We start from the raw sequence: 14341 nt of genomic DNA, 5'->3' as shown, positions 1-14341 counted from the left end.
ATACATTTTTGAGGGCTGAGACTTTTTAAGTTTATGCATTCTAGAGCTTCGGCCCATGGCAGGTACTTAATAAATATTCTTTAAACAAAAGTAAACTAAAAAATTTCTTCTGAATCTATAATATAATGTATGTTTATTTTCATATAATACAATATTATATAACATTATAATATTATATAAATATAATAATATAAACTTATTTTGCCTAGTTTTTTACAAATGCTTTCACAAGCGTAATTTTATTTTGTCTTTATGCCTGTGATATCTGCAGGGAATACAGCAACCCTGTTTTCTAGATGATGGAATTTATCTTACAGTGCATTTTGTCTTTTGTGAACATATCGTATGAACCCTGATTTTCAGTGTTGTCCACCCCTTAGAAAATGCCCTCTTGGTTTTTTGTTTTTAAAAAATTTTTAATTTACTTTTGGAGATGCTTTAGGTGATTTCATTAACTTAGTAATATACCAGCTCTCTATATTTCAGTTTCCGAGTGACTTTAATTCATACCCTGACAAGAGAGTCAATTCTGTCAGTCCTCGTAAACATGAAGTAAGCGTGAACTCTGGAAAGTCTACTGTAAGTAGTATCATCTCTGAAGAAAAAGACGTTGTCTGTGAGCCACAGGTACAGAGGGAGGCTATTCTGATGGTTCTCCACTGGCCACACAGCCGGGGATTCATTCTCCACGCTTCTGAGCCAGCTCTGCGCCCAAGAAGGCTGGCATCCAGTTGGGCATGACCAGTGGACAGCACTGGTGGTATATCCGAGGATGGACAGAAAGTGGTTGAACGTTATCCATCTGCTCTGGCTCCGCAATGCCCGTGTCTCCCATTGGGAGCCCTGCTCCTGCCTGCCTTGGGTCTCCGTGTCCTCCATGAAGGACACTCTCCGCTTCACCATTCAGGTGGGGGCGGTTTCCCACTGCTGTTCCTGTAGTACTGGACTACCCTCTCACCTGTCCAAACCTCTGGAAACAATCTCTTCATTAAATGTTCTCCAGTTAAACCCTTTGAGTTGCCATCTGCGTCCTGTGTGGACCTGAGCTAACCTAGCCATCTATGAGATAGAACTGGTGGACACTGGGTACTAGCTGGTTGGAGGACCCAACTAGTAGCCATGACTTCTGAAATTCTCCTGCTAAAGACTTCCTCTTTGGGTTACAACTCTAGGCATTTTCTTTTATTTTACAAAGAATCTTTGCCCACATTACACGTCTAGGAGCTATCAATCACTTATCCTACGTCATAGGTATTAGCAGCCAGGTTTGTCATATCACTCTCTTCTGTGATACAGCTGCCTCAGGCCACTGAGAGGGTCTCTGCTTCTCTGAGCAATTGGAGCAGGGGCTTAGTAAGAAAAGAAAGCCAGGACAGTGCTTACTGAAGTCAGACTTAGTAGGGCCTTCAAGGGACAGGATGAGGGTGTGGGGACAATCACGGGTAGAAGTGAAGGGACTGAATGAGGAGCTGAGAAATGGGAAGTTGAAAAAACTAAAGATAATTTTCGTCTCTTTTTTTTGTTTTTATTTTTTCCCTAACATGTATGAACATATAGGTCAGCATGATAAAAAAATAAAAAGATTGCATTCAGGTAGGCAAAGAAAATATTCTTCCTTTTCTATAACTGCTTTGATCTTTCTTATGAGACTTTTATAGATGGCAGAGAAAAAAAGCAAACTTCTGTCCAATTCCCATTTAAATTTATTTCAATCCAGTAAGTTAAACAGGATTTTTTTTTTTTTTTTGTAACCAAGTATATTTGGGGTCAATGCTCAGGTTTTCAAATTCCTACCCTTGGTCTCTCCAGGAGGTTGTCTGGGTATTTGGGAAAGGGTTTATACGGCCCCAGAGTGACAGAAAAGGCTCGCACCCACACGTGGAGTCCTTGTGCTGTCCTGTGGCTCTTCTGCACGGTGGTTCCTTAGCCAGCTCAACAGGTGAACTGCTGGCCTCCTCGGCTGAAGTTCAGGGCTGCGAACCTATGGGGCCTGTGACATCGCCTTGGTCCAGGCAGGACTCCCACTGGTTCTGGGAGCATTAGCCATTTCCCTGTGTTTGCAATGGTCCTGTCTTCAGAGTCCCTCACTGTTAGCTCTAGGCACTCCACATTCCAACCCTGAGTCAGCCAGGGGCCAATCTGCCTCCACCACAGTAACCCCCTGCTAGCCCGTTCTCTTGCCAGTCCCTTTGTCTCCTTCTTCCTCACTCAGTGGGGCACATGGGAACTCTTGGAGGCCATGCACTTCACGGGGAGCCAAAAGAGAACTGGGCATCTATACTTGGTTTGTTCATCTTACCTGGCACGACTTGGTACCAATTTTACTTGAATCAAGTGACCTAGATTCGGCACTGGGGACTCCTCTAAGTGTCCCAACAGTGGAGCAAGGACAGATTCTATTCTCAACATCCTCTTTATCTATTTGGGTATTTCTAAGCCCCTCTCCTCAGGCCCTTCTCTCCCCAACACGCAGCCTTTAGGTGGAAGAAAAGGGCTTTGGTGACCAAACCTATCCCCCCATCCCAATCTCCTTCTTTTCCTTCTTTAGTTTCTAGGGCTGGTCTTCCACTTTCCTTAGGCGCCTACTTCTTCCTTTGGCTTGCTAGCCTCATGGCCTCTCCCCCATGCTTAGAATGGGTTTCCTCTCCACCCCCCCCCCATGGAAAAACTCTATGATCTGGGTCTTTTGGATTTGTTCAATGATGTACTAAAAGGATAGGTGAGGGGTTTAGAAATTCTTCATGTCTCTTGACAAATCTAGATTTTGCTGGAATGGAAAAAATATATACTGGATGTCACAAGTGAAATAATAACTCTTCCTTTTTAAATACCCTCTGTAAGAGCTCCAATTCCTGTTGTGACAGATAAATTCTAAAGTGTCAAAGGGAGGAAAGCCCATGAATATATTTCAGAAAAGATTAGACTTCCTCTGCTCATAAGTAAACAATAACAAAAATCTAGATATTCTACAAGATGACTTCAGAAATGTGGGTGACGTTCCTGGGTGACTCAGTTTGTTAAGCCTCCAGCACTTGATCTCAGCTCAGGTCTTGATCTCAGGGTCATGAGTTCAAGCCCCACATTGGACTCCATGCTGGGGGTGGAGCCTACTTGAAAAACAAACTGAACTCCCCCAAAACAAAACCCTACAAAAACATGGAAAGAAGAGATTGAACTATTCCAGATGAAAAGAGATAAAAGAGATAATCAGTTGAATGAAATGTATGAAACTTGATTGGACCCTGAATTGAAGGTAAAGAAAAACAAAAGTAGACATAGAAATGTGTTTTGGAACAATTTGAGAAATTTGCAAAATGGACTATTTAGTAAATGGTATTATGAACTTATTGCTAATCTTCTTAGGTGTAAAATTGGAGTTGTGATTACATGGAAAAACGCATGAAGTACTTCAGCTAAAGTACCTTGACAGCTGTGATGTATTTTCCAATGGTTCAGCACAAAACAAAACAACATATACATAAACAAACAGCACATACATAAACCATTAGTAATATTTTGAAAGGAATTTTTTTTTCTGAGTAGTAATTCTCAATGGCGGACTTAAAATATTCAATAAATAATATTGTAAACAGGTTTGCTGTCACCCAGGCTTTGTTGCTCCATTTATAGAGCATAGGCCAAATAGACAGCATAATTCTTAAAAGCTCTTAAGGGCCTTAGATTTCTGGAATGGCAAATGAGCACTGGCTTCAACTTCAAGTCACCAGCTGCATCAGCCCCCAACAAGAGAGTCAGCCTGTGCTTTGAAGCTTAGAGGTCAGGCATTGACTTCTCTCTAGCTATGAAAGTCCTAGATGGCATCTTCTTCCAATAGACGGCTGTTTGGTCTACACTGAAAATATGTCATTTAGTGCAGCCTCCTACATTAGTGACCTTGGCTAGACCTTCTGGATGGTTTGCGGCAGCTTCCACATCAGCACTTGTAGCTTTACATTTGCACTTTGATGTCACGGAGATGGCTTCTTGCCTTAAAGCCAGGAACCAGCCTCTGCTAGCTTCCGCCTTTCCTTCTGCAGCTTCCCCACCTCTCCCAGCCTTCACAGAACTGAAGAGAGTTAGGGCCTTGCTCTGGATGAGGCTTTGGCTCAAGGGAATGTTGTGGCTGGTTTCATCTTCTATCCAGACCACTCACACTTTCTCCACATCAGCAATAAGGCTGTTTGGCTTTTTTAATTGACGTATAATTAACAAACAGTGTTACGTTAGTTTCAGGTGTACAATATAATGATTCAACCAGTCTATACTTTACTCCGTGCTCATCACAGCAAGTATATTCTTAATCCCTTTTATCTATGTCACCCAGCCCCAATCCACCTTCCTTCTGCGAACCCTCAGTTCTCTGTTTCTTTTTTTAATCTCTTTTTTTCTCTGTTGACTTGTTTTGTTTCTTAAATTCCACATATGAGAGAAATCATATGGTATTTGTCTTTCTCTGACTTATTTCACTTAGCATTATAACTTCCAGGTCCATCCATGTTGTTGCAAATAGCAAAATATCATTTTTGGTGGCTGAGTAATATTCCATTGTGTGTGTGTATAACATCTTTATCCATTCATCTAATGATGGACACTTGTGTTGCCTTTATATCTTAGCTATTGTAAATAATGCTGCAATAAACATAGGGATGCATATATCTTTTTGAATTAGTGCTTCCATTTTCTTTGGATAAATACCCAGTAGTAGAATTACCAGATTATATGGTAATTCTATTTTTAATTTTTTGAGGAACGTGTACACTGTCTTCCAGAGTGGCTGCACCAATATGCATTCCTACCGATAGTGCACAAGGGGTCCTTTTTCTCCACATGCTTGCCAACACTTGTTATTTCTTGTTTTTGTAATTCTAGCCATTCTGACAGGTATAAGGTGATAATCTCATTATGGTTTTGATTGGCATTTCCCTGATGATGAGTGATGTTAAGCATCTTTTCATGTGTCTGTTGACCATCTGTATGTCTTCTCTGGAAAAATGTCTATTTAGGTCTTCTGCCCGTTTTTAATTGGATGATTTGGGTTTTTTGGTGTTGAATTCTATGTTTTTAATATTTTGGATTTAACCTCTTATCAGATATATCATTTGCAAATATTTTCTTCAAATTAAATGGGTTGCCTTTTTGTTTTATTGATAATTTTCTTCATCACACAAAAGCTCTTTTTTATTTTAGTATCATCCAAATAGTTAATTTGTGCTTTTGTTTCTTTTGCCTGAGGAGACATATCTAGAAAAATGTTCCTATGGCCAATGTCAAAGAAATTACTGCTTATGTTTTCTTGGAGTTTTATGGTTTCAGGTCTCACGTTTGGGTCTTTCATCCATTTTGAGCTTAATTTTGTGTATGGCATAAGAAAGTCGTCCAGTTTCATTCTTTTGCATGTAGCTGACCAGTTTATCCAGCACCATTTGTAGAAGAGACTTTTCCCCATTGTATATTCTTTTTTTTATTTTAATGTTTTTTTATTATATTATGTTAGTCACCATACAGTACATCCCCGGATTCCGATGTACAGCTTGATGCTTCATCAGTTGCGTATAACACCCAGTGCACCATGCAATACGTGCCCTCCTTACTACCCATCACCAGTCTATCCCATTCCCCTACCCCCCTCCCCTCTGAATATTCTTGCCTTCTTTGTCATAGATTAAGTGACCATATAAACGTAAGTTTATTTCTGGGCACCGTTTTGCTTTGTTATCGTTCATACATTCACTGGAGTAGCACTTCTAATTTCCCTCAAGAATTGTGTGTGTGTGTGTGTGTGTGTGTGTGTGTTCAGAACCTGGTAACTGGTTGGTGTGAGACAGACGCCTTGCTTTGGGGCCATGTCAGCTTATGCCTTCCTCGCTAAGCTTAATCATTTCTAGCTTTTGATTTAAAGTGAGAGATGCGTGACTCTTTCTTTCACTTGAACACGTAGAGGCCTCTGTAGGGGTTATTAATTGGCCTAATTTCAATTTTGCTGTGTCTCAGTGACTATGGAGGCCTGAGGAGTGGGAGAGAGATGGGAGAACAGCTGGTCAGTGGAGAGGTTGGAACACACACAACTTTTATCAGTTACGTTTACTCTTCTGAGGGTGCAGTTCGTGGTGCCCCAAAGTGATTACAATAGCGACATCAAAGATCACTGAACACAGATTATCGTAGCAAATATAATCATAATGAAAACGTTTGAAATATTGTGAGAATTACCAAGATGTCACCCAGAGACACCAAGTGGGCAAATGCTTTTGGAAAAATGGCACCGAGAGACTTGCTCGTCTCAAGGTTGCCACAGACCTTCAATTTGTACAAAATGTAATGTCTGCAAAGGGTAATAACGCAAAGAGCAAGAGAATAATGTCTGCTTGTACAGCTACACCAGCCGTTAGGGCTTCCTCGTATGATTTTGGGGGGGATACAGACATTCAGTTCATAACAGTGTCTCAGAGGTGGCTCTCCAGCCTCGCCTTCTCTGAGCCCTGGGGGTGTGAAGGCTGAGCAGGGTTTCTGGCTCTGTGGCGTGTCCACGCACCATTGGTCTTTGCTCATCATCCAGGCCTCTCAGGCTGTGCTCCCTGTGTACTTGGTCTCCTGATGTCCATCTCCTTGAGGATGAGTAGATGGGAGTAGGCCCCAGGCCATTAGTCTCATTATGCGTATCTCTCATTTATGTCTCTCCTCCTGGACTCCTTCCCTGCATAACAACTTGTACAAAACGCTGTGTTGGCGGAGAGAGAGGCAGGGTGGGCCAGCCACCTCAGGCTCCTCTGCTCCAAGTGGAAGGGCTGTGAGTAATGAACACACAGGGTTGTGTGACCGCTAAGGAGATGATGTATATGAAATACTGGCAAACTCAAAGTGCTGAATAAATACAGGAAGAGTAGGAGAATTTTTGGCTAAATTAATGGATGTGTTTTCCACTGACCCCCCCCCCCATATTTCCCATTACCTGTGGCATCTCTTCCCACACCCCCTCTCCCAACATCCCTGCTAAAGCTGTTTTCCTCATTGACATAGCAGAGAACAAAGAACAAAAGAGGCAAATGCTTGGGTCTTTTCTTTCTTAAGAAATGTATCCATTTGTTAAAATATTCACACACTACAAAAACACATTTACCGTGAAAAGTAAGTCTCTCCCACCGCTGTCCTCCAGCCACCCAGCTTCCCCACCCAGAAGCTCTGCTACTAGCTTGTTACTCGAAGTGTTCTAGAGATAGGCCACAGATGGAGAAGCCGATATGCCTGCATCTTTTCCTCTTCTTGTGCTAAATTGTTAACACATCAGACATATTATTGGTCTGTACCTTGCTTTCTTTTTTTTTTTTTTTTTTTTTTTTTTTTTTAACTTAAGAATATGTTTCCAAGGGGCGCCTGGGTAGCGCAGTCTTTAAGCGTCTGCCTTCGGCTCAGAGCGTGATCCCGGCATTCCGGGATCGAACCCCACATCGGGCTCCTCCGCTGGGAGCCTGCTTCTTCCTCTCCCATTCCCCTGCTGTGTTCCCTTTCTCGCTGGCTGTCTCTCTGTCACATAAATAAATAAAATCTTAAAAAAAAAAAAAAGAATATGTTTCTAAGATTGTTTATGTTAATACCCAGACAGATGTTGTTTTTAAGCGATACAACCATGAATCAAATTAATTTCACCAGTCTTCTATTGAGCTGGCTACATTATTTCGCTATTACAAGCAATCTGCCATTATCTTTGTACGTGCATAACTTTACATGTGCTTGACTCTATATGTAGAATATATATCTGATATGGAATTGCTGAGTCAAAAAGATTATGCATTTTTAACTTTCCCTGATAGATCCAGATCCCTCCCCCCCAAAGCTCTGTCTGTATGAATTGATACTAGCAGCAGCAATACATGAGAATTTCTCTTCACCCACATTCTCACCAAGCAGGGTGTTAGCTATGATTTTTATCCTTGCCACATTCGTAAGCAAAACATTGAATCTTGGTGTAGTTTTAATTCTCATTTATCTTGCTTTGAGTGAAACTGGGCGTCTTTAAGTATGTTTAAGAGCCACTTATATACCCTTTTTTGGTGAATTCTGTTAATAATAGTCTTTGCCTGTTTTTTTCATTGGTCTGTTGATCTTTTCTAATTGTTTTGTGAGAGCTTTTTACGTATTAGGGAAATTAATCCTTGTGTTACGAGTTAAAATGTTTCCCCCAGATTTTTATTTTGTTTGTGAAAGGTTTTTTTCCTGGGCATAAACATTTTGTATTTAATAAAATTTATCTATCTTTTCTTTTCTTTTTTGTCTTCTGGGTTTATGGGATATTTAAATAGGACTTTATTATTCTGAGATTTAAAAAAAAAAATCCTGTGCATTTTTCTAGTATTTTTGGCATGATTTTTTTTCATATTTAAATCTATAATTCCCTTAAAATAATTTTGCTATAACATATAAGATAGTTATTTAACCTATGGTTTTAATAAGTGATTGTCTAGTTTTTCTGTTAATGAATAATCCATCTGTTTACCACTGATTCTAAGTGCTACATTTTCCAAACACTGCATTTCTATATTTTTTTTTGCTCTATTTTTGGATATTCTATTATTTCATTAATGTATATATTTATGTGCCATATTATAATTAATATGTTTCAATGTCAAGTCGTGCTAATTCTTGCTTATAAATTCTTGGCTATGCTTGTTTTTCACATTAATTTTTAAAAAATTAATTTATTTTGTACAAAGCGTCCCATTGGTATTTTTATTGAGACCATGTTAAATTTATAGATTAATTTAGGGAAAATGCCTTTCTATTTGTTCAAGTCTTTGTTTCTGTCCTTCAGTAGCATTTAGGTCTTGCAAATTTCTTATTCATGATATTCTTGGTATTTTTTTATTACTTTCACAAATGAGGTCTTTTCTTTCTTCACATTTTTAAAGCTTGCTTATTATAGAAATTTTCTACTCAGCCATTTGGCTGAATTCTATTATTGTTTGTAATAATTTTAGATTGACTCTGTTAGGTTTCCTAGTAAAACAACAATATCATCTGCAAATGGTAATCATACTTTCCATTTTCCAATTTTTTATGTCTTGATTTCTTTTTCTTATCTAAGTGAATTTCCAATGTCTATAGAACAAGTCTAAATAATAATGATGATAAAGGACATCTATTGTTTCTGCATCTTCTTATAAAGGAATCTCCTTATCAAAGAATTCATCTCATCCTAAATTATTATTTTTTTAAAGATTTATTTATTTATTTGAGAGGGAGAGAGAGAATGCATAGGGGGAGGGGCAAAGGGGGAGGGAGAGAGGGAATCTCCAGCAGACTCCGTGCTGAGCGTGTATCCTGAGGCAGGGTTTGATCTCACCACCCTGAGACTATGACCTGAGTGGAAACCAAGAGTCAGACGCTCAGCTGACTGAGCGACCCATGCACCCCCTAGATTATTATTTTTAAAATCAAGAATGGATTTAGGATTTTACCAATTTTTAAATTTTCTATGGAGACCGTGTATTTTTTCATTTGACATTTTTGTGTGGTGAATAATATTAATAGATTTCCTATTATTGAACCATCCTAAATTCTTGGGGTTGTGACACATTATTCTTTCAATATTTTGGGGGGATTCTATTTACTATTTGAGAAGTAAGGCTTACTTTTTCCAAGATTGATCTCCAGAAACCTGGCCTCTACCAAAAGAGCTTCTCCTTCAAGCTACCTGGAAAGAAGCCACCGTACTGTGCACAAGGCATACGTTCTGGTCAACTGCAAGGCTCAGATCTGCCTCCTGATCAGAGGGCCTGGCATTTCCCCGAACCTGAATGCTGATATGGTACATCCTGCTGTTACCTTGTTCCTTCATATCGTTCTAGCTGCAAGGTTTGAACTCCAATTCCTTTCTCACTGGAGGAGGGTCTGATGTTTCCCCTTTCCAGTTCATGAACCTGACAGGTTAGAGCGAAGCCAAGGTTCCACTGCACCAGACCGATATTGCATCTTGGTCCCGATCACACCAGGCAAGGAGCTAGTGCTTATATAGTAATGTGGCATATAAGCCCCTCAGCCCAGGAGTCAGGATCCCTGCCCTGGAGAGTCACCTCTGACTCTGCCAGAGTGCCAGGCAGTACTTCAGAGTGTGATGGACAAAAAGGGACCATACATCACCACGGATGCTACCTCCGTGTCCCTAGGGCACGCTGGTTCAGCAGGGCTATGTGCCCTGTTCGTACAGCTGTGTGTTGAGTTTCTCCATGGGTATTCATACATGAAACAAGCCTGTAGTTTTCTGTTATATGATAATGTTTAGGAAGTTTCCTTATAGATGTTATGTTACTTGCATAAAAAGAATATGAATGCTCTGAAAACAGATTATATGGGTTTGGTAGAATTATGTGAAACTGTCCCGATTTGGTGCATTTTAAGGGAACAGAGCTGCACTAATTTTATGTCTTCTATGTTAACTGATCTGAGTGGATTTTTCAGTTTTGGGGTCATTTTTGGTAATTAATACACAATTATTTTTATGAAGTTTTGAAATTAGCTTCTTATGATATAAAAAATTTGGGGTGCCTGGCTGGCTCAGTCGGTAGAGTATCCAACTCTTGATCTCGGGGCCATGAATGTGAGCCCCACATTGGGTACAGAGATCACTTAAAAATTTTTTGAAAAATTACTCTGTGTTTGCATTTGCATTTCCAATTTTTCATATTAGTATTTCTCCCCTGAAATGTATTTTGATTTGAGTTTTACCAAACCAAAATGTGGGCCATTTATTGGTATTACTGCTTTCTGTTTTTTAATTTATCCTTTGTTTTAATTTGTACAAATTCCTTCTTTGTGTTTTCCTTAAATTCACTCTGTTGTTTTTTCCATGTTCTTACTCTGTATTTTGAATTTGCTTATCTTCCATATTCTCTGTTTATTAATATAAATATCTAAAGCTACTATTTTTCTCTGGGCATTGCTTTAGTTGTGCCCCATAGGACTGATACATGTTGCCTTTTAAATATTCTGCTATTTTTATTTTTCAGTGACTGAAGAATTAAGACTTAAAAATACTTATAGACAGTAGGTTTATTTGTTTTCTAGTTTCTACTTTTATTATTAATTTCTCATTTTATTATATTATGATCAGAAAGTGTTATTTTTACATTTTAATTTAAAATATTTATTGAGGTCTTCTTTCTGGCTGACTAGAGTCCATTTTTATGACTATTACTAAGTCATTTGGAAAAAAAAGAGTTATTCTCTGATTTTAGGTACAGAGTTTGATATGTAGTAATTGCTTCATTATTTGTTGTTTAGATCTTCTGTGTGTGTGCTTGTGTGTGTGTGTGTGCATTTGTCCTTTTGATCTAAAATGAACGGAGCCTTCTACTATCAGTGAGTTTCTGCATATTTCTCTAGCCTTTCCTGTGGGTTTTACTCTGTGAATGTTAGTGCTTTGCTATACAGTGCATATTCATATCTACTGGGGACTGCAAACTCAATCATTATAAAGTGCATTTCTTTGTGAACTCAATGATCCTACCACTTTAAAGCATACGTGTTTGAGGGCATAATTTTATATCACAGCTGTTCTGCAATCACAGACCAACCAAGGCCAAGTAAATACAAGACCTTGATTCTTTTGGATTTATGATAGGAGAACTAAAATTCCTGCTATAAAATAGTGTCCTTCACCAGGTCTCCAAAAACGACTTTAGTTTATGTAGCAGTATCTTTTAAAAAAATTTTTGTATTTGTGCATATTTGAACCTCCCTCAGCACAACAAAACAAAACAAAGTAAGAGGATTTAAAGAGGGCATTACTCACCACTGATGAAACCACAGCTGGGACTTCATTCTCTTCCTTCCTTTTTCCACTACCACCCCCCTTTTCCCCTCAATTCTCACCCCTTTCTACCTTTTCTCTCTCATCTTCTGACAAATCTCTTGAAGAGATAAGCTCTTTCTGAGGAGGCTACCCTAGGCTCCTGCTTTCTCACAACTAAGAGCCATTTGAAATGAGCGGCATTGTTGTGTTACCACCACTGAATCTACTGATTATTCAGCGTGAGCTCTCGGGACTGGGTAAGAGCCAAATGCCAGGCATGAGCTCTTTAAACCCCGCCACTTGACATGTTCAACTTTTCACCCTTCAGAGTCTTTCACTTATTAATTTTTTTTTGAACTCTCACCGGTGCCACTCATTCCCATACATACATTTTGTAAAGGCAGCAAAATCCAAATCTGACAGGTTATCTTATCTTTCCAGATCAGATGAGCTCAGAGCAACTTCTCGGCCCTGACATGTTATGCAAAGGCACAAAGCCAACTTTTGAAAGCACAAATGGGGGAAATTTGGAAAAGAAAGGATGATGTGTCATAACTGCTAATATAACTTAGATTAATACATCTTTGGCTTGGGACCTGGCAGTCAAATTTTCTTAAAGGCAGGCATGTATCAACATAGGATCTCAGAACACTTACCTGCACAGGACAGACGGTGGTCAGGAAGGGCCAGGTATCACTAGCTGATTTTAGTTTTATTTTACCTTTCCGTTTCATAGAAAAATGTGAGGACTCACCAGGGCACACAAATATTAGAGCAAGAGCACAAAAAATTCTAGATTGCCCAGATCAGGTCAGCTTACTATGGGTTTTAAGCAAAATTAGTATTTTGGAGTTGATTATTGGAGTTTATGATTACTTGGCACTTATAAGGAAAATAACCTAATGTTTTATAAGCCACAAGTAATTGAGGATTATAGATGTTTTAGTATTTTATATGGAATATTACATATTGGAATTTTTATTTCAGAAATTTTAGCAAGCTATTAAATAAAGAATGGATGAACATCCAGGTTATTTATTTTTAAAACTTGGAAATATGATTTCAGAGTCATTTTGTTACTTTAACTCATGGAGAATCATAGCAGTGTTACCAGAGGAAAGGAGAGGGCAAAGATCGTGTTTGTTTACTTGAGTATAATGGCTGAATTTTGGAAATTATGACCCTGCAAGCTTGAAATCAACCCCCAGCAATGTTCTAGAGCAGATCACTAAATTAATATTTGACAGTAGAGATCACCCATGGAAAGAGCAGACCCCATCATTTCTTTTTCTGTTGGGGTTGCACCGAAGAACTTACAGATGGGGACAGAGAGTGAGCACTTCACATCAGAATTGCCACAGAACACTGACACTCTCTTTTGATAGCTGTCAAAGCCCAACCTGAATGAGGAAGGTAGATGATTCCAAAATTGTTAAATATTTTTTCCTAAATAATATTGGTAATGGCTCTTGTCAACTGGAAGAGATAGCCTATCCTACTAGCAAAGGGCCTGTTGTGATTGGGAAGCAGCACTCACTTCTTCATTCTTTTGCATGTGGATATCCGATTTTCCTAACACCATTTGTTAAAGGGACTGTATTTTTCCCATTATGTTGTCTTGACATTCTTGTTGAAGGTCATTTGACCATATACAGAAGAGTTTATTCATGGGTTCTCTCTATTTTCCATTGGTCTATATGTCTGCCTTCATGACATTACCACAGTGCTTTGATTACTGTGGCTTTGTAATGTGTTTTGAAATCAGGAAGTATGAGGCCTCCAACTTTGTCCTTTTTCAATATTGTTTTGGTTATTTGGGGTCCCTTGAGCTTCCATATCAATTTTAGGATTTTTTTCTATTTCTGCAAAAAAAAAAAAAAAAGCCATTGGCATTTTATAGGAATTACATTGAATCTGTAGAATGCTTTTATTTAATAGGCATTTTAACAACTTAAGTCTTAAGTCTAATTTCAACATATTAAGTCTTCCAGTCCATGAACATGGGATGTCTTTTCATTTATTTTGCTGTTCTTTAATATATTTCAGTGATGTTTGCAGCTTTCAGTGTACTAGTCTCTAATCTCTGATGTTAAACTTATTGTTAAGTATTTTATTTTTTTTGATGTTATTATAAATGGGATTGTTTTCTTGATTCCCTTTTCAGAATGTTCATTGTTAGTGTATAAAAATTTAACTGATTTTTGAACAGGGAAATTTAAAAATCATTAGCTAGTGAAAGGGGATTACCTGCTAAGATGTAGAGAGAACTCTAAAGGATGTAAGGAGTGCCACCATCTATAGGGCTGAGTCACAGTACCCAAGGAAGGGATAAACTTGGATGATATTTGCCCTTCTCTGACAAAGGCACAGATTCAGATGTCATTGAGAAGGTGTGACGAAGTCCTATAAATAACAGAGAAATTCACTGATAAATTGCAGATGGGGCAGAAGACATAGACAGAGATACCATGAAAACACTGGAGGGTGGGCATCTCTGGGTCTTCTGCACAACATTGGCAGCTGAATTGTGAGAGCAAGATCAATCACCACAACCAA

The sequence above is a fragment of the Ailuropoda melanoleuca genome, chromosome 5 (assembly GCF_002007445.2).
Source record: "Ailuropoda melanoleuca isolate Jingjing chromosome 5, ASM200744v2, whole genome shotgun sequence".
NCBI lineage: Eukaryota > Metazoa > Chordata > Mammalia > Carnivora > Ursidae > Ailuropoda > Ailuropoda melanoleuca.
This window is presented reverse-complemented; position numbering follows the sequence as displayed.